The sequence below is a fragment of the Entelurus aequoreus genome, linkage group LG21 (genome assembly GCF_033978785.1).
Source record: "Entelurus aequoreus isolate RoL-2023_Sb linkage group LG21, RoL_Eaeq_v1.1, whole genome shotgun sequence".
Lineage (NCBI taxonomy): Eukaryota > Metazoa > Chordata > Actinopteri > Syngnathiformes > Syngnathidae > Entelurus > Entelurus aequoreus.
Window position 1 is genome coordinate 24,340,631 of NC_084751.1, and position 22,307 is coordinate 24,362,937.

A 22,307-nucleotide genomic window follows, 5' to 3' on the forward strand; every position below is an offset into this window, starting at 1 on the left:
GTGATACAATGAATTCAATAAATGCAGACGTCAATGGCAAACTTAACTCAGCCAGTTGAGAGGAACCACAAGAGTGCACATTAGAGATGCACTCTACTGATCCAATCATAGACAGTAATTACTGCATAACCAACAGAGACTACTTCAAGTTTACTACAGGACACCATAGTTCTTTTTTTATGTTGTTTTAATTTTGAACATTTAATTTGTTGTATTTCTTCAGGTAGGAATTCACTCGGAAATTGTACTAAAAAGGGAACACTTTGGACAAGTTTTCAGAATGGCAATTCTAAACAAGAACAAGAACACCAGGGAGATGCTATGCTGAAAAAGCTGTGTTTTGCACATGTTTAAGTCCAAAATAGCTTTTGACAGATTTAGCTTTTTCTCTCCTAGCTTGGGGATTGCTGACCTGAGAGTCAGGCCATTTTAACTGTACTGTGTTCATTTTTACAGTGGCTGACAGGGGCAAACGCAGGGGTAACTGCCAAACACATGCCACTTCAGTACAACTAAGATGCAAGTTACAATAAGACAGCTGGTGTGTAATAAGTACGTTTGTACAACACTTACAGTATAAACACTGTGTATGACACAACACAATACTAGATTCAGCCTAATGGCAAAGACTATTTTCTGGCTAAAGCAACACATTGTAGCCTATACACTACTGCTAGCCAACGTCTCGGAATTACAAAACCCAAAACCAGTGAAGTTGGCACGTTGTGTAATTCGTAACTAAAAACAGAATACAATGATTTGCAAATCCTTTTCAACCAATATTCAATTGAAAAGACTGCAAAGACAAGATATTTAATGTTCGAACCGAGAAACTGAAATTTTTTTTTGCAAATAATCACTATCTTAGAATTTAATGGCAGCAACACATTGCAAAAAGTTGACACAGGGGCATTTTTACCACTGTGTTACATGGCCTTTCCTTTAACAAAACTCAGTAAATGTTTGGGAAATCAGCAGACCAATTTTTAAAGCTTTTCAGGTGGAATTATTTCCCATTCTTGCTTGATGTACAGCTTAAGTTGTTCAACAGTCCGGGGTCTGCGTTGCGGTATTTTAGGCTTTATATTGCGCCACACATTTTCAATGGGAGACAGGTCTGGACTACAGGCAGGCCAGTCTAGTACCCGCACTCTTTTACTATGAAGCCACGCTGTTGTACAAACCCCGTTTCCATGTGAGTTGGGAAATTGTGTTAGATGTAAATATAAACGGAATACAATGATTTGCAAATCATTTTCAACCCATATTCAGTTGAATATGCTACAAAGACAAAATATTTGATGTTCAAACTGATAAACTTTTTTTTTTTGGCAAATAATCATTAACTTTAGAATTTGATGCCAGCAACACGTGACAAAGAAGTTGGGAAAGGTGGCAATAAATACTGATAAAGTTAAAGAATGCTCATCAAACACTTATTTGGAACATCCCACAGGTGTGCAGGCTAATTGGGAACAGGTGGGTGCTATGATTGGGTATAAAAACAGCTTCCCAAAAAATGCTCAGTCTTTCACAAGAAAGGATGGGCAACATATGTTGCTTCAAAACGTGTATGTACCTTTCAGCATTAATGGTGCCTTCACAGATGTGTAAGATACCCATGTCTTGGGCACTTATACACCCCCATACCATCACTGATGCTGGCTTTTGAACTTTGCACCTACAGTATAACAATGTGGATGGTTCCTTTCCGCCTTGGTCCGGAGGACACAACGTCCACAGTTTCCAAAAACAATTTGAAATGTGGACTCGTCAAACCACAGAACACTTTTCCACTTTGCATCAGCTCATCTTAGATGAGCTCGGGCCCAGCGAAGCCGGCAGCGTTTCTGGGTGTTGTTGATAAATGGCTTTCGCTTTGCGTAGTAGAGTTTTAACTTGCACTTACAGATGTAGCAACGAACTGTAGTTACTGACGGTGGTTTTCTGAAGTGTTCCTGAGCCCATGTGCTGATATCTTTTACACACTGATGTCGCCTTTTGATGCAGTACCGCCTGAGGGATCAAAGGTCCGTAGTATCATCGCTTATGTGCAGGGATTTCTCCAGATTCTCTGAACCTTTTGATAATATTACATACCGTAGATTGTGAAATCCCTAAATTCCTTGCAATAGCTTGTTGAGAAATGTTGTTCTTAAACTGTTTGACAATATGCTCACGCATTTGTTCACAAAGTGGTGACCCTCGCCCCATCCTTGTTTGTGAATGACTGAGCATTTCATGGAAGCTGCTTTTATACCCAATCATGGCACCCACCTGTTCCCAATTAGCCTGTTCACCTGTGGGATGTTCCAAATCAGTGTTTGACGAGCATTCCTCAACTTTCTCAGTCTTTTTTGCCACTTGTGCCAGCTTTTTTGAAACGTTTCAGGCACCAAATTCCGAATGAGATAATATTTGCAAAAAATAAAAAAGTGTTCCAGTTCGAACGTTAAGTATCTTGTCTTTGCAGTCTATTCAATTGAATATAGGTTGAAAAGGATTTGCAAATCATTGTATTTTGTTTTTATTTACGATTTACACAACGTGCCAACTTCACTGGTTTTGGGTTTTGTACAACTGCATATACATTTTAGCAAACAAATTTTACTATAAAATATTTGCAAATGGAACTCAAAAGTGTAAGAAATCAAGAAACCACTGCTAAATAGCAGATAAAACATTTAGATTTTATTATTGCACAAAGTAACATTTATTAACACATGAACACACACAGAAGTACCAAAAATTTGTACCGCTAAAAACCGGTATCAATTCCCAGGTATCAGGAATTGGTACCGTCCATCCATCCATCCATTTTCTACCGCTTGTCCCTTTTTGGGGTCGCGGGGGGTGCTGGAGCCTATCTCAGATGCATTCGGGCAGAAGGCGGGGTACACCCTGGACCCACCCAATTTAGTGTTGCCAATCAACCTATCCCCAGGTACATGTCTTTGGGAGTGGGAGGAAGCCGGAGTACCTGGAGGGAACCCACGCAGTCAAGGGGAGAACATGCAAACTTTACACAGAAAGATCCCGAGCCTGGGATTAAACTCAGGACTACTCAGGACCTTCGTATTGTGAGGCACATGCACTAACCCAGTGGTTCTCAAATGGGGGTACGCGTACCCCTGGGGGTACTTGAAGGTATGCCAAAGGGTACGTGAGATTTTTTTTTAATATTCTAAAAATAGCAACAATTAAAAAATCCTTTATAAATATATTTATTGAATAATACTTCAACAAAATATGAATGTAAGTTCATAAACTGAACATCAAATCAAGTAGGCTATGCAATTCATTACCATAAACCCAGAGTTTACCCCATGCCATGATGGTTTGACCCTCACTAAAACGTCTGTCAAAAAGAACTGTGAAAAGAAATGCAACAATGCAATATTCAATGTTGACAGCTAGATTTTTTTTGGACATGTTCCATAAATATTGATGTTAAAGATTTATTTTTTTGTGAAGAAATATTTAGAATTAAGTTCATGAATCCAGATGGATCTCTATTACAATCCCCAAAGAGGGCACTTTAAGTTGATGATTACTTCTATGTGTAGAAATCTTTATTTACAATTGAATCACTTGTTAATTTTTAACAAGTTTTTAGATATTTTTATATCTTTTTTTCCAAATAGTTCAAGAAAGACCACAACAAATGAGCAATATTTGGCACTGTTATACAACTGAATAAATCAGAAACTGATGACATAGTGCTGTATTTTACTTCTTTATCTCTTTTTTTCAACCAAAAATGCTCTGCTCTGATTAGGGGGTACTTGAATTAAAAAAATGTTCACAGGGGGTACATCACTGAAAAAAGGTTGAGAACCACTGCACTAACCCCTGTGCCAAATATAAAAAAAGGTCCACACACACATCCCTAGGCTTGTGGAAAAACAGTAAATTATGTGCACTGGTTGTCTACTGCCACTAAGCGGACCAAAAGTGTCTTAATATAGAAAATATGTAATGCAAATCTTCATCCAAAAACTAATCTTCGTTCTTAAACTCGTCCTGTCCTGTTAAGCTTCACATCTATCAAACTCTGCTTGTAAATGTTGCGAGCCGAGACTGAGGATAACCACAATGACTTCCTACGTTACAGCAAAGCTCTACCACAAATTGGAAATGTTCCCACGTGTGGTCCGTCACATGGACATTTTTAAAACCTAGTTTTCACTGATGTGAACTCAAATGCAACACAACGGTCTCTTTTAAAGACCACCAACGGTGTAAGAGGATCTCATGTTCTCATGGCCGTGCTACATGACTGTTGCCAGCGGGGATGAGACTTATCCCTGCCACTGGTGGGAAGAACATGAGGCAAACAAGCATGTCTTCTGTCAACCGTGAGAGAAAGCAGATCCTTCCTGGTCGATGAGAACAGCGCTCGCCTATGCTTTTAACACCAACATAAACCAGACGAAGACATATCTGTACTCGACACCTCATAAGCCCTCCTTTTAATCAGAGTTCATTTCTAACCATTTGTTGCTATGCACATGTACTGTGTGGATTCGGCAATTCAATATACATTACAGTACAATAGCACCAGTTGCTATGTTGTTTCAATGGACTTTATCACCAATCAGTTAGCGGGGTACTGCAAAAAAAATTCTAAAACTAATTTCATTGTAAACTGTAGAAATGTGACAAAGAAAAAAAGGGAATTCCATGTAAGTCACTAAGACTTCAAAGGAACTGTCCACCCCTTCGGCAACACCCGACTTTCTGTTCAGCAACTCCCAAAAAACAGGAAGTTCTTAAAACAAACCCAACGTGACCCACAATTTTGGTGACTTTTGATAACTGAGTGGTATTATGTCCATTGTAGCAGCATGCCTACAACAACAAATCTAATCTGCCCGAGGTGCAGTTGGAACACTACTGTATATATTTGACATTTTAAGGGACGGATATCAAAATTTACCATTCTTCAATTGTTTCAAAACAATTGCGACACAACGTGTGTTCAGCACAACATTTTGGACTATGTGCTGAGTCGCTATCCTGAGGTTCCGGACGAGTTCCATTCCTACGACCTTGATGTAAATTGAGGTTTGGTGTAAGTCGGAAATTATAGCTAAAGTTGGCCGACAGCAAAGGAACACGTAAGTCACTCACACTATTGAGTTGCGATCAGGGTTTTCCGATACCGAAACTGCGCCCTATGTTTACATCTAGAGATGTCCGATAATGGCTTTTTTGCCGATATCCGATATTCCGATATTGTCCAACTCTTAATTACCGATTCCGATATCAACCGATACCGATATATACATTCGTGGAACTAACACATTATTATGCCTAATTTTGATGTGATTCCCCGCTGGATGCATTAAACAATGTAACTTTACCATGAATTGATTAACGTGGACCCCGACTTAAACAAGTTGAAAAACTTATTGGGGTGTTACCATTTAGTGGTCAATTGTACGGAATATGTACTGTACTGTGCAATCTACTAATACAAGTTTCAATCAATCAATCAAAAACAAGGTTTTCCAAAATAAGAGAACACCTTCAACTCCAGTTATGGAAAAAAGTGGCAAAATGGCACTGCCATATTTATTATTGAAGTCACAAAGTGCATTATTTTTTTTATCATGCCTCAAAACAACAGCTTGGAATTTGGGACATGCTCTCCCTGAGATAATCCTGATACCCATTACAACTATGGGAAATACTATACTTTGACTTTCACAAAGTTCATTATTTTATTTTATTTTTTAAACATGCCTCAAAACAACAGCTACAAAAACCATGAAGGCACACAGCTTCAGTCCAGAGTATACTAGAGCATACTTGCCAACCTTGAGACCTCCGAATTCGGGAGTGGGGGGGGGGGGGGGCGTCGGGTTGAGGTGCGGGGTTGAGGTGGGCGGGGTTTGGGTGGGGCGTGGTTTGGTGGTAGCGGGGGGTGTATATTGTAGTGTCCCGGAAGAGTTAGTGCTGCAAGGGGTTCTGGGTATTTGTTCTGTTGTGTTTATGTTGTGTTACGGTGCGGATGTTCTCCCGAAATGTGTTTGTCATTCTTGTTTGGTGTGGGTTCACAGTGTGGCGCATATTTGTAACAGTGTTAAAGTTGTTTATACCGCTACCCTCAGTGTGACCTGTATGGCTGTTGACCAGGTATGGTTGCATTCACTTATGTGTGTGTAAAAGCCGCATATATGATGTGACTGGGCTGGCACGCTGTTTGTATGGAGGAAAAGCGGACGTGATGACAGGTTGTAGAGGACGCTAAAGGCAGTGCCTTTAAGGCACGCCCCCAATATTGTTGTCTGGGTGGAAATCGGGAGAAATTCGGGAGAATGGTTGTCCCAGGAGATTTTCAGGAGGGGCACTGAAATTCGGGAGTCTCCCGGGGAAATCGGGAGGGTTGGCAAGTATGCCCTACGTCCGTGTTTTACCGGATATGTACCGCTCCGTACAGCGGTGTTTTAAAAAGTAATTAATTTTACTTTATGAAACCGATACCAATAATTTCCAAAATTACATTTTAAAGCATTTATCGGCCGATAATATCGACAGGCCAATATTATCGGACATCTCTATTTACATCTATTAACCGCACTGTCGTAGATATTTACCGATACAAAATATTTTGTAAATGTACCTTAAGTGTAACACGGCAGTAAAACAAATGAACAAATAAAACAGAATTTATCGTCATAGACCCACTAGCTGCAGAAGCTAGCTCTCCAATCAGCTAGACCCATTTTACTGAAGGTGTGAAATGTAATATACTTCTGGTTCAAGGCACGAAACAGGAAGTACATTTTCAACCCGGAGAACCTGCAGTGTGCGAACTCGTCCAAAAGATGGCAGCATAGCACAAACAATAAGACAGCTTATCAGTGTCTCTGTCGGTGTATGAAAACTATTTGTTGAAAACCAAACATTATGGACGTTGGCAAACAAAAAAATCCATACATTTTCCGCATCGTTTTATTAGCCGTTGGATTTAAAGCGTTGGAAAAAAGTAGCGGCTTATAGCCTTGAAAATACGGTGTTTATGGTGAGTGCTATTGACAGTTTGACAATACAGTTTTAGACTCTTTTTACGTGGTTCCAGCTACACTTTTGAAGTTTACTAAGCACTCACGTATTCTGTTCGGTAAAGTTAGTTTAGCAGTTAGATTAGCTATTAGCATGCCTGTACCAGGCTTGCTCTCTGTGTAACATGTTGTGCCTCATCCTCCAGTGATAATGTTACTTGGTAATAAGATTTAAGATACTAACAAATGCAGTGTATTTGCCGCAATGGAAGTGATTATTATTAACCTAAATGCAGTGTATTTGCCGCAATGGAAGTGATTAATATTAACCTAAATGCAGTGTATTTGCCGCAATGGAAGTGATTATTATCAACCTAAATGCAGTGTATTTTCCGCAATGGAGGTGATTGTTATTAACCTAAGGGAGCGGGTCCACACTGTATATAGAGACACATTATTAGCTGGTAGCTTGTCAGCCAGGATACTAAAAATAAATGTGTTAGCCAGAGTGGATTTGGCGTTTATATCACCATTGCCTTTCAATGTCCGTCTCATCCGGCTGATCGATGTTCGCATCCTTGACTTACACTGTACACAAAACACATCAAGGACATATAAAACATTGTAATAAAATGAATAAATACAATAATTGAACAAAACGGTAATAAAAATTACAGAACACCTTATATCCCCGTAATTGTTTTATACACTGTAAAGGGGAGCACAAATTTGTATTTGTTTTTCATTGGGATTAAATGTTTCAATCTAAGAGACCACCTTTATCATTGAGCATCTTGGACCATGGAGCCAATATATACAGTACTTTCACTTTTCTTTTCTTTTACACACTGCACCCAGAAAGGTTTGCCTCACAATTAGAAGACATAATGAGGGATTAAATGTTAAAAAGTGAACTAATAAGGACAAAAGTGACATCCTTTCATAGTGTAGCAACTCTTTCGGGGGTCAGCAACCTTGAGCGGCGCCCTGGCGGCTCCATGGAGCTTTTTCTAAAATGTATGGAAATGGAAAAAAAATGGGGTGAAAAATATATTTTTTGTTTTAATATGGTTTCTGTAGGAGGACAAACACGACACAAACCTTCTTAAGTGTTAGAAAGCCCCCTGTTTAATATGTCTGTGTTTATGCTTCTCTGATGAGTGTATTTGGCGAGCACCACTTTGTCCTACTAAATTCAGCGGCCCTTGAAATCACCGTAGTTGTGTGTACTGTGACTCAACAGTTTGTTTACATGTATATGTACATGTTTCATGCCATTCCTTCTTTGTCTCATTTTGTCCACCAAACGTTTCATACTGCGCGTGAATACACAAAGGTGAGCTTTGTTGATGTTATTGACTTGTTATGGAGTGCTAATCAGGCATATTTGGTCACTGCATGCCTGCAAGCTCATCAATGCTAACATGCTATTTAGGCTAGCTGTATGTACATATTGCATAATTATGTCTCATTTGTAGGTATATTTGAGCTAATTTAATTTCCTTTACTTATGTCCTCTGTGTATTTAGTATATTTTTCCATGTTTCATGACACATTATCTGTATGTAATATTGGCTGCATTTCTGATAGTTGTTAGTGAGCCATGCTGTTCCAGACCCCAGCAAACGTTAGCCAAGCTTGCAAAGATTGTAATAAATCCATTAGAAGAAGACAGCCTGCCGTTTCCTTTAACTTGGACGCACACATCTATACCTTTGGCCATTCTAAGACAGTAATTTCCAAGAGTTATCTCACCCTCTGAGAAGTTTTACTAATGTTTTCCAATGTTATAAAAATGTGTAGAATAAATATTGCATTTCCTGATGGCTGCTGGTTAGCGCCTTGCATGGCAGCTCCCGCCATCAGCGTGTGAATGTGTGTGTGAATGGGTGAATGTGGAAATACTGTCAAAGCGCTTTGAGTACCTTGAAGGTAGAAAAGCGCTATACAAGTATAACCCATTTATCATTTATCATTCCAACATTTCTGTCAACAAAGATTTGCGTCAGCCTGCGACACATAGTCATTTTGATAGTAGGCTAATATAGCTAATGTAGACACCTACTCAGTGCCCTAGTGGTTAGAGTGTCCGCCCTGAGATCGGTAGGTTGTAAGTTCAAACCCTGGCCGAGTCATACCAAAGACTATAAAAATGGGACCCAATACCTCCCTGCATGGCACTCAGCACCAAGAGTTGGAATTGGGGGTTAAAAAAATCACCAAAATGATTCCCGGGCGCGGCCACCGCTGCTGCCCACTGCTCCCCGAACCTCCCAGGGGGTGAACAAGGGTTCAAATGGATGGGTCAAATGCAGAGGACAAATTTCACCACACCGAGTATGTGGGTGACAATCATTGGTACTTTAACTTTAACTTAACTTACATCATGTGTTGCCATCATTATAACACTTATATAAGTCTTTTAATTTTTTGCGGCTCCAGACAGATTACTTTTTTGTATTTTTGGTCCAATATGGCTCTTTAAACATTTTAGGTTGCCGACCCTTGTATTATGTGAAAACGTTATTTTTCTTTTTGCACTGTGTTTATGGGAGTGCGTTCGTAACCACTTGTATCTAAACGCTAAAAACGGCCATCAGTCAAAATTTTTTTTTTAAATCACATGATGCTTCTCAACATAACATCGCCATAAAAGTGGCTCCAGAATGATCAATTATTGAAACTAACTAAGGGACAAAATATGCGTCCGTCTTCAAAGTCTACCACAATCTAACACATGGACATCAATTAGCGTGTTCTATCTACCCTCTCTGCCTTGCTGACAGGACATGGAGCTAATTGACTTCATTCTACAGAGGGCCAGCGACGGGGCTTGACCCTTTGACTCTGTCAACAATGACTCAGGGCTTTGGTTACATCCTGCACACTGACGCAGGACGTGAATTAACCCTTGCTGGTAAGTGGTGAATCCTTCGTCTCAAGTCGGTATAGACCTGCATAACTCCTTTTGTTTTCAAGCAGAAGTGTAGACTCATTGTGCTTTCTTGCTTCTGAATTGACTTATGTACGGTACAGGCCAAAAGTTTGGACACACTTTCTCATTTCAATGCGTTTTCTTTATTTTGAAGACTATTTACATTGTAGATTGTCACTGAAGGCATCAAAACAGTGACACCTGTGAAGTGAAAACCATTTCAGGTGACTACCTCTCGAAGCTCATCGAGAGGATGCCAAGAGTGTGCGAAAAAGTAATCAGAGCAAAAGGTGGCTATTTTGAAGAAACTAGAATATAAAACATTTTTTCAGTTATTTCACCTTTTTTGTTAAGTACATAACTCCACGTGTTCATTCATAGCTTTGATGCCTTCAGTGACAATCTACAATGTAAATAGTCATGAAAATAAAGAAAACCCATTGAATGAGAAGGCGTGTCCAAACTTTTGGCCTGTACTGTACATACATGTGCGAAAAAATAGTATGTGTGGGTTATTGGTCGTTCAGTATTAATATAAATATTGCACAGATTGAATGGTTTTACAGTAAAGATGAGTGTATAATAGACACGGAGAGCTATGATACACAGCATTAAACACAGATATTGCAAAGTAATTAAAATCATGAATATTAGGTATTTGAAAACAAAACAATAATGATTCTACAAGAATATATTGTGAAGATAAAGCCCTTGTAATTTTACAACAAAAGTGTAACAAAATAATTTTAAAAGTTGTAAAATTACTTTGAAAAAGTAAAACTTTTACAAAAAAGTTTTAATTTTACGAAACCGTAGTTGTGATATTGCAGAATAGTAAAAAAAATTAATTTTATAGAAAAAAGGTGTAATATCACTCTGAAAAAGTAAAGATTTGATTAGAAAATGGTTGTAATTTTACGCAATTACAATCATTAAATTACGGAATTCATGTTATGAGAAACAAGTTAAAATGTATACGAGAAAAAATTTCATTTTAAAGAAATAAAGTTGTAATATCACAGTGAAAAAGTCAAACTTTACTAGATGATATGTGTAATTATCCAAACTAAAACATTGTTACAAGGAAAACGTTTTAACTTCATGAGGAAAAAAAGGCTGCAGGTATACAAGAAAAGTTTATGTGATTTTACGCGAATAAATGTATAATATCACTTATTTTTGTTATTTTGCAAAAAAAAGTTAACATTTTATGAGAAAAAAGTTATAATATTTACAGAAAAATATGTAGTCGTATTACGGGAATATAGTTGTAATGTCAAACTGTAAATGTCTAATTTTACTAGAGTAAAACAATTGGAGTTATAAGAAAAAAGTTTTAATTTCATGAGGAAAAAAAGTTAACATTTTAAGAGAAAAGATGGTGGGATTTTAAGGGAATATAGTTACAGTATTATACACTGAAAAGGTTCAAATTTTACTATAAAATAGTTGTATTTTATATTGCTGATAAAGTGTTATGTTATAAAAACAAAGTTTTAATTTTATGAAAAAAAATTACATTTCATGAGAACTTTTATGGGAATAAAATAAAATCAAAATGAATGGAAAATACTTTCAAATTAAAGTGAAAACAATTTTAATTTTCAATTTTGAAAGACAAAAACAGTCACAAATTTACGTAAAAATTTACTGTTGCGTTTATTTTTGTGTGGGGACTATTCCTGTCCCTAGGGTTATCACTTATTGTTGCTTTAAAGCAGGACACATAGTTTGTATGTTTCTCCAAATGACCTCACACATTTTCCTACATTTTGGGGCTAAACTAATTTCCTCTCAATGCTTAGATGATTAACTTTTATATTTCTTTTATTGAACCTTCAAACATAAAACTCTGACATCTGTTTGAAATTTAGCACAAACACAACATGAGGGGTGTCGGGGCAGTCCCTGCTAATATTGTAGTCTGCCAAATTGTGTGTGAAAGTGTTTTTATTAGAAGAAGCTGTGTTGGGGGTAACGTGTTACAAAAAGAATGCAATTACGGAGCAACTGTCGCAATTTGCTTTATAGCAGTAATGTAAGGCAGGAGTTTGTCAAAGGCGCCAGAAAACTTTAGGGGAGGTGTGTCAACTTGGGAAAAATATTGAAAAACATGTTTTTCAAAACTACTAAGCCAACAACCTCAGTGATATCAAAGGCAAAATGAGTTAATTTTCTGTTCTTAGGGTGATAAATCTGTTTTTAGTTTGAACACAAAGAATTATGATTATTTTGCAAAAAAAAACATTTGATTTTGTAAAAATGTTGTGATTCTGTGAACCCACTATTGCTCCTCTCGGGTTAGTGTTTAAGTGATTGGATGAACTAGACGTAAATTGGTTGAAGCAGCACCACTAATTGGTCGTGATGTCAGCTAGTGTAGTTTGATGAATATAAAAATAATTTTGTTTGATGTTACCTCAATTGGTTGAAATACATCATTATGATTTTTCTGGGCCAAAATACATAGAAATGTGTTCAAAAAATGTTTCTTCTATTAAGTCAGTATTACTCCTCTTGTTGTGACTTGGGTTTTTGTGTAAGTCTCGCTGTCATTGGATAAGTGATGCATCATTGGAGGAGCTCACCATCCAAAAAATAAGTGTTCTCCATTGTGGGTTTTGTTAAATAGGCAGAATTAGTATAATTCAGCCAAAAATCATGACACATTTTTTGATTTTGTAAATATTTTATGATTCTATTCTTGGTCCGCACTTATTACTCCTCATGCTGTGACTTGAGTTTCTGTTTAAGTCAAGCCTTCCTTAGCTGATTGGCTGAGCTCTAATTGGACGAACTAAACGCCAATCATTGTCAAATAAGCGTAATCAATACTATTTACAGGGCTCGAATTTAACCACAGCAACCGCAGCAACTGACGCGACCGCCCTCGTCATTTGCCGTCATGCCCCAAAAAATGTACCAACATTGGCGGCAAGAACACGCCATGACCGCCCTTGACTTTTTACTTGTTAATGGACGAGGGATGTAACAGTAATGATAATTTGCGATAAAATTCCGGTTAGTAACAAATATTTTAATTACCGAAAAACCGTAATTTATTCATGCATTTTGAGCAACACAAAGTCAGGCACCTGCGCACTAGCGTCGTTTGGCTTGATAATCATGGCGGACCAACGACACAGACTTTGCTCCAGAGATTTCCCGTCGGAGTAAACGGAGCCAAGCACTTGGTTTAACGTCATTTTCCCTTGCTTCCCGCCGTGCGTTTAAGAGCGCACTGCTGTGTTTAGATGGAGACAGGTGTGGACAATATTGGAGACAGACGAACTTGTCGCCACACTAAAAGTATACAGCGAAGGAGAAAACTATTTGATGTTGCTTTTATTTTTTATTTTTACCTATATGGACAAAAAGTGCAGTTATGTCTTATGGCCATCTTTCAAATACAGTATATATATGTATATATATACAGGTATACACTACCGTTCAAAAGTTTGGGGTCACATTGAAATGTCCTTATTTTTGAAGGAAAAGCACTGTACTTTTCAATGAAGATAACTTTAAACTAGTCTTAACTTTAAAGAAATACACTCTATTCATTGCTAATGTGGTAAATGACTATTCTAGCTGCAAATGTCTGTTTTTTGGTGCAATATCTACATAGGTGTATAGAGGCCCATTTCCAGCAACTATCACTCCAGTGTTCTAATGGTACAATGTGTTTGCTCATTGGCTCAGAAGGTTAATTGATGATTAGAAAACCCTTGTGCAATCATGTTCACACATCTAAAAAACAGTTTAGCTCGTTACAGAAGCTACAGAACTGACCTTCCTTTGAGCAGATTGAGTTTTTGGAGCATCACATTTGTGGGGTCAATTAAACGCTCAAAATGGCCAGAAAAAGAGAACTTTCATCTGAAACTCGACAGTCTATTCTTGTTCTTAGAAATGAAGGTTATTCCACAAAATTGTTTGGGTGACCCCAAACTTTTGAACGGTAGTGTATATATATATATATATATATATATATATATATATATATATATATATATATATATATATATATATATATATATATATATATATATATATATATATATATATATACAGTGTGTGTGTGTGTGTGTGTGTGTGTGTGTGTGTGTGTGTGTGTGTGTATATGACTAGTTTTTTTTAAATAATTGTTTTACTTAAATAAGGGATTAATTTATCTAGATTTAAAAAAGTTTTAAAAAAAAGTTTTTTTTACAAAAAGTTCCAACTAATTCAATAAAGTGGCCAGAACATGAATAAAAATAATCATATAACCATGTATGCCCTGTAACCTTAACTGATGATAATAAATCTGTCAAGTGTTCCTTTACTTCAGAGTGTTAGGTAGCGATTATCTGATACACATATCATCAGTGTATATGATTCATAATCATTTCATGGTCATCATTATGATTATATTATTATTAGTGCATCTTAGGGGGGTAGAATCTCCCACTGTTTTTAAAACCTTGTGTCCAACTTTAACCGAGGGTCTTTGAACGCACCACAGTTTAATGAGATGCAAGAGTGAAACTTGTAACATACATAACTTTCTCCTAAACTGCCACAAAAATTATTTTCATATTTTTACCTTTCTTTTATCGCCTTGTCCCAAAATGTTGGTGCTGTGTGTGAATGGTTGAAGGTGACCTTTGATGACATCTGTTTTGAGGGAAGTGTTCCAAGTTAGGTTTGCCGCTCTACTGGAACGAACCATTTCGTATTTTTGATAGGTGGTGTAGTTAGTCTTAAACATTCTTAATTTGATTCAAGCAACCTTATTATTGAACCTTCACGGCTGTATTTATTTTATATGAACATTTATGACGTATTTTTAATAACTTACATACCGGTAACTAAATGGCACGGGTGGGGAAATTCTTGAAACTTTACAAAAGCCCAACCCCTCCTGTGCTTGGGGCCCCAGTACAGCATCCCCACTTTGACGCCCCTGCCTACAGTATTTACTTTCTGATATAGTGTACATGTAATACATTTTAGAAGTACTGATTCCACGCCAATGCAATATTGTCAAAACCAGTGGCGGGCCGTGCGTTTCCCACCTAGGCCTTCAGTGATGTCCTATGTCCAATGATTACCTCTCAAAATACCATCATTTATGTCACCACATGACCACTGCTGGAGAAATACTATACAGGAACACATTTACGCACTACTGGGCATTGTACAAAACGGGTTATTTTCTGGCGCATTTAAAAATCAATAAACCCGCATCAGCAATTAAAACATATTGTATGTGGTACTGTCAAAATTAAAATTGCAAAAAAACATATTGAACGTGAAAAAATAAAGAAATAAAATATCTGAATTCACAATTTGTAGAACCCATTCAAGCTTCCGGGGTTGGCCGACATCGTCTCACAAGATGTATTTTTTTCTTTTAATATCCTTCTTGAAAATGGCCTTGCAAATATATGTGTTGTTTTGTCTAATCATAAAAGATGCAGACAAGGCGTGTTGGCTGACTTTTTAAAGTTTACTCCACAGCGTGCTCATCAAAAACATCCATGGCTACATTCAACAACCTAAACGGGGCTACTGTGCATGCTCTCCACTACTGTGGCATGCTGGGTAATGGAGTTTTTATGTTATCTAGCTCATAACATCCCAATATATATCTGCCTTAGGCCAGCTAGAAGGCCTTACTGACAACAACTTGTGATCTGATTGGCTATTGGGACGCAAACAGACTGGACAAGTTGGTAGAGAAGGCCAGTAACGTGGTGGGAGTGGAGCTAGACTCTCTGGCGGTGGTGTCAGAGAGGAGAAGTCTAGCAAAACTCCTAGCCATTATGGACAACACCTCCCACCCACTACACTCGGACCTTGCGGAGAGAATGAGCACATTCAGTGGAAGGCTCAGACTCCCTAAATGCAACACGGAACGACACAGGAGGTCCTTCATACCGACAGCCATCAGACTGTATAATGCACATGTTCCTTGACTGTATACTTGCCAACCTTGAGACCTCCAATATCGGGAGGTGGGGGGGGGGGGGGGGCATGGTTGGGGGCGTTATTTACAGCTAGAATTCACCAACTCGAGTATTTCATATATATATAAGCTCTCATTTTACCGGTCGATCTACGTTCCCATCCTCACCTATGGTCATGAGCTTTGGGTTATGACCGAAAGGACAAGATCACGGGTACAAGCGGCCGAAATGAGTTTCCTCCGCCGGGTGGCGGGGCTCTCCCTTAGAGATAGGGTGAGAAGCTCTGCCATCCGGGGGGAGCTCAAAGTAAAGCCGCTGCTCCTCCACATCGAGAGGAGCCAGATGAGGTGGTTCGGGCATCTGGTCAGGATGCCACCCGAACGTCTCCCTAGGGAGGTGTTTAGGGCACGTCCGACTGGTAGGAGGCCACGGGGAAGACCCAGGACACGTTGGGAAGACTATGTCTCCCGGCTGGCCTGGGAACGCCTCGGGATCCCCCGGGAGGAGCTGGACGAAGTGGCTGGGGAGAGGGAAGTCTGGGCTTCCCTGCTTAAGTTGCTGCCCCCGCGACCCGACCTCGGATAAGCGGAAGAAGATGGATGGATGGATGGATGGATATATATATATATATATGTATGAAATACTTGACTTTCAGTGAATTCTAGCTATATATATATATATATATATATATATATATATATATATATATATATATATATATATATATATATATATATATATATATATATATATATATATATATATATATATATATATATATATATATATTTATTTATTTTATTTACATAGAAAAGAAAAAAAAATACTTGAATTTCAGTGTTCCGGAGGCTATCCATTAGATGGCAGTATTGTCCCGTTTAACTTCTCCGTTCATGATGAGTAAATCATTTCGGCCACCGTGTTCAATGGAGAAGTCTGTTCTACAAAATTTACAGGCAACATACACCTTCCCCTTCAAACTGTCCTGGATGAACTGAAATTCTTGTTTCCATTCGTTTTGGAACTTGCAAGCGTATTTCTTCATCTTGCTCGTCGACGGCGTCGCCATGTCTGTAATTTCCTCGTTCTTCTGCTTCGTCTCCTTGTTGTGTGCGCAGTTGTGCACTCTACTCTCTAAAAGCCCTAGATGTTATGACGTCAAGCTGTTTATATTGTGGGAAAGCGGACGTGAGAACAGGCTGTCCCCACTCAGTCTCAGGTCCGCATTGAGCTGGAGGGGGCGTGGCCTCCAGCTCCGGCTGAATACCGGGAGTTTGACGGGAGAAAATCTCTGCCGGGAGGTTGTCGGGAGAGGCGCTGAATACCGGGATTCTCCCGCTAAAAACGGGAGGGTTGGCAAGTATGCTTGACTGCACTTAAATGTAGAATATATGTAGAATATATTTATACTATTCATATATTATATATTATATATATAATATATTATATATGTATTTATTATTATTATTGTCTATTGTGAGCGAACTGTGGTGCTGAATTTCCCCCAGGGATCAATAAAGTACTTTCTATTCTATTCTATTCTATTCTAATCTATCGCAACTGTCTGTCAAATGTTTGTGTCCGTTCATTTCCTGTGCACGAACACCCGCATTGTTGATTCTGAAGGCCCCAGGCAGATTTTGTACAGCATGGCAACATAAGCCAGCTGAATTCTGATTGGATAAAAACTCTATAACCTAAAAACAACAGCGCTGGAAGGAGCATAATATGACATGAAGAGAATATGAATACTTTTAGATATTTAGGGAAAGTAAATAAAAAATAAATGTTATCTTTAATTATGGTCATGATTTCTGCTTTCTGACGGCACACCACTGGTTAAAACTGTAATGTAAAAAGGTCAATTTGCTCCATGTTCCAATGTTGTAATTCTCAGTTCCCTGCTAAATTTATAAGGAATAATAAAAAGGGAGTGAATGAGCGATGAAGGAAGTGATCTCACTCTGGGTCACTCCCTCATCCGTTGACGAGACCAAACAAGGTTTGAAGCCAGAAAGCAGGAGGCATTGTATTGCGTGCTCTTGCAGTACACGCCTAACAATGGCCGGAACATTATTGTGTCAAAGATTGTCTCGCAAGTACGTTCCGGACTTGTCACAAAAAGTCACATAAGGGAACTGCAGTGGGTCTTGCACCCTTTTTGTTCCTTGAAAGCAACACTGAGACAGAGGTGGCTCTTGAGGAAAGAGATGAGGACCTTACACACACATAAACATACACATGCTCCATCCCATGTATGGAAAGAAGCACGTGGGTGCGCACTAACACAGTTGTCTCCAACCACGCGTGACAACACATTCTTGGCGCGTCACACCACCAACTAGACTGGAAAGGATCCTGTTCCGTAATGTCTCGGCATGACAACTTAGCGGGGGCGGGAGTGGGAGCGGCTTACGGCATAAACCGACAAAATGCATGCATCCAGTTGTTCTCCTAACAGCTGACCCTTGAACCCTCAAAAGGTCTTTGGCGATGAAGACAGCGGTTGTATTAAGACCAAGCTCCCTTTTAAACAGAGCTTTATTTATAAACCAAGGCCGAATATCTGTTAAAGTAACATTTCAAAATTTCTGCATGGCATTAGACAGAATAATAAACGCACAATGAGCACATGCAATAAAGACGGACATATAATTCATGCAAATGTTCCTCCCGCCAGTTAATTGGCACCCTGCATTATACAAGTAAATAGAAAGAGACCCAATAATCTACAAAGTCAAATCCAACAATAAGGCCGCTCATGCAGGTGCTTTATATTGTAGTTACTGCATTTGTTCCTCTCTCCAGTTATTAATTATAACCACCACTTTGCATATAGTAAATACATAGAAAGATTCCAAAATATCCACTAAGTCAAATCCAACAATACGCTTGCTCATGCAGGTGCTATATACTGTAATTACTGCATTTGCTACTCTCTCCAGTTATTAATGATAACCACCACCTTGCATATAGAAAGTGAGGTGAGGTAAAGGTGGGAATCTTTGAGCACCTCACAATTCTATTCAATTACGTTTCTTGGGCTGACGTTTCGATTCAGAATCAATCCTCGATTCAACAGGATAACTGTATATTATTTGGTATATAAATTATGATTAAACATTTTCAAAACAGATTGCAGGTTAAAATAGCTCCTTTTAGCTGCTGACATTCAACTTGTATGCGCAGTGAAGGCCAAAAAAAACATTTTTTTAAATTGATTTCTAAAATTGTAATTACAAAAATCACAGAAAAGAACATTTTATAAAATAAAATAGAGCAACCCCAACTCCAACACAAATCCAGCTTTAAAATATTTAGGATATACATTCAAAAAGCAATTAAGAAGGCATACAAATACAATACTTATTGAATACAACAATTATAATAATAGTTACCATATATAGCCTAATGTTTTTAGTCCAAAAATTGATTAGGACAAAAATGAAGTTTGCACAAAAATTTTTTTAAATCTACATATAACACATTTCCTTGTGGTCTAGATGATATCTATTGGATATGCTTTGGTGTACATTTTGCTCCACAGTCACGTTTTAACCTACATTCCGAGTATGTCGGCAAACAAGTTATGTGTGGAGACGGTCCCTTTCGATGCAGATGAAACCCTCCACACCCCAGCTTCTCCAAAAGTATCATAATGTTTTATTTAAAAATAACTTAAATATATTTCTTGCATACAAACATCACCACTATTATTATTATTAAATTGTTTTAGTATATACACTACCGTTCAAAAGTTTGGGGTCACCCAAACAATTTTGTGTAATAGCCTTCATTTCTAAGAACAAGAATAGACTGTCGAGTTTCAGATGAAAGTTCTCTTTTTCTGGCCATTTTGAGCGTTTAATTGACCCCACAAATGTGATGCTCCAGAAACTCAATCTGCTCAAAGGAAGGTCAGTTTTGTAGCTTCTGTAACAAGTTAAACTGTTTTCAGATGTGTGAACATGATTGCACAAGGGTTTTCTAATCATCAATTAGCCTTCTGAGCCAATGAGCAAACACATTGTACCATTAGAACACTGGAGTGATAGTTGCTGGAAATGGGCCTCTATACACTTATGTAGATATTGCACCAAAAACCAGACATTTGCAGCTACAATAGTCATTTACCACATTAGCAATGTATAGAGTGTATTTCTTTAAAGTTAAGACTAGTTTAAAGTTATCTTCATTGAAAAGTACAGTGCTTTTCCTTCAAGAATAAGGACATTTCAATGTGACCCCAAACTTTTGAACGGTAGTGTAGATTCAACGGTCACTACATTAAGTAACCTTGTGTGGAGCACAATGCGGTATCAAAAGAATTAGCATTTACCAGCATTTATCTCACTTCCCGTCACTTGTAAGTGCTATTGTCCACATGCCATCATTAGATGACAAAAAATAAATACATAAAATAAAACTTTATCCTACCTTGTCTTATGTTTTCTCAAACCAAGCAGTAATGTCACAACGGCGTCATCCATTTCGTCGTCTTGAGTTTTGCGGCTAATCCAACTTCATACTGGCGTCTGTTGACAAAAAGAGGCCTATGTAAAAATGTTGTGGACAAATAAACACATGAGTATTTATTTTATCGACCTCAGAGCAGGCGGGAGGGCAATGAAACAAGAAGGAATGACACGGGAGGCTGCAGGCAGCATGTATGTATAGATGGATAGCCAGATGGACGGATTGACAGATTGACAGATGGACTGATAGACGGATAGATGGATAGAAAGACAGCCAGACTTCATCCCACAATGGGGAAATTATGTTGTTGCAGTGCAGGTTTTTACATACAATAACAGAAGTAAAACGTAATGAAAATTTTAAAAAATAGTAATAAACACTACATATTGTGCACTATATAACAGCCACCTTGCATCATAGAAACAGAAAGAGCCCAAATAATCCACAAAATCACGTCCAGAAAAAGTCTGCTGTTGCTCGCTGCTGCGAAAAAGCGACTATCTTTCTATCTGTGTGCTTCTAATTGTTTTACAGCGTTCTTTATTCCTCGTCAAACATATTTAGTAGTCTTATCAAACTTACAAAGCACCCACTCTCTGTTTCACCGCCCCTCTCTCAGCTAGCTAGCTGCTTTGCTAACAAAGCTAAGCTAGTTGCGGTCGTAGGCAACTACGCTTCGAAGGTGTTTGCTCCCTCACGCTGCTACTACTGCTCCAAAGACAGCAAGAACTCGACTCGGTGAAAGAAAGAACGTGAGTATGGCTCCCTGCTCTTCGTGCATCGTTCTCATGTATAGGTTGGCCCTACTAGAAAACCGTGTCCGCCAGTTAGAGCACAGTAATTTCGTAACTTTAGACGCCAAGGACACATTTGCTAGCGTTAGCTGTAGCAAGTTGACTAGCCCAGCTTGCAGCAGCCCTAAGCGGCCTCCAAGCCACGCTGAACCGGTTGAGTCGCATAATAGATTTAGCCATTTAGCTGGTCCTACACCCCAGTGTACTGGGCACCACACCTTAGTCATAGGGGACTCCATCACCCGGGACATACACCACCAATAATTAGGTGTATTACCGGGGCCAGAGCACCTGACATTGAAGCTAGTCTTAGGGAGCTGACTCGCAGCAGGCCTAGTAAACACGTACGATAGGCTAATCGCACCTCTAGCTACGCCAACATAGTTGTACACGTCGGCTCCATCGACACTAGGATGAGACAGTCAGAGATTACAAAGAGGAACATAGCTCTGACTTGTAAACTCGCAAGAAAGATGTGTCGGCATCGAGTACTTGTCTCTGGACCCCTGCCTGCGATAGGCAATAATGAGAGGTATAGCAGATTAGTCTCGCTTAACAAGTAGCTAGCTAGTTTTTGTAGAGAACAGGGACTAACGTTTATTGATAACTGGCCCTCTTTCTGGGGAAAACCGGGCTTGCTGAGGAGGGACGGCATTCACCTTAACCGGGAGGGTGCCTTCACTTATTCCAGAAATATAGACTACTATTTGAATCAAGCTTGATTAAACTAGAGCAAGCTCGGACACAGGCAGTTGCCCTGGTGTGGGAACTGAGCCGAGGATGTTGTTGTGGTTTGTGCAACCCTTTGAGACATTTGTGATTAACAGCTATATAATTAAACTTTGATTGATCGATTGAAACTTTGAAATCCATGCACTAGCACATACACCTGTTTTCCATACTACAGAATCTACTATGTACAATGCTCCTCCTCGCAATTTTTAATGATAATCACCACTTTACATGATAAGAAAGACTTCAATTAATTCATATTGTCCTCTTTAACAAAACATTGGTTTCATACAATATGTGCTATATAATTACTGCATTTGCTCCTTTTTACAGTTATGAAAGATAATGGCCACTGTGCATTATAGAAATAGAAAAAGACTAAATAATACACAAAGATCCAACAACA

At 38.6% G+C, this 22,307-nt stretch overlaps 1 protein-coding gene across 1 annotated transcript in view; it reads right to left on the bottom strand.

Annotated features, from left to right (window-relative positions):
- itga1 (integrin, alpha 1) overlaps positions 1-20,432 on the bottom strand; it is a 195,057-nt gene extending 174,625 nt beyond the window's left edge. Inside the window, exon 1 of the mRNA XM_062031220.1 lies at positions 20,337-20,432. The gene's annotated coding sequence lies outside the window, so the exon portion shown is untranslated. The remainder of the gene's footprint in view (positions 1-20,336) is intronic.
- Between the last annotated feature and the right edge of the window lie 1,875 nt (positions 20,433-22,307).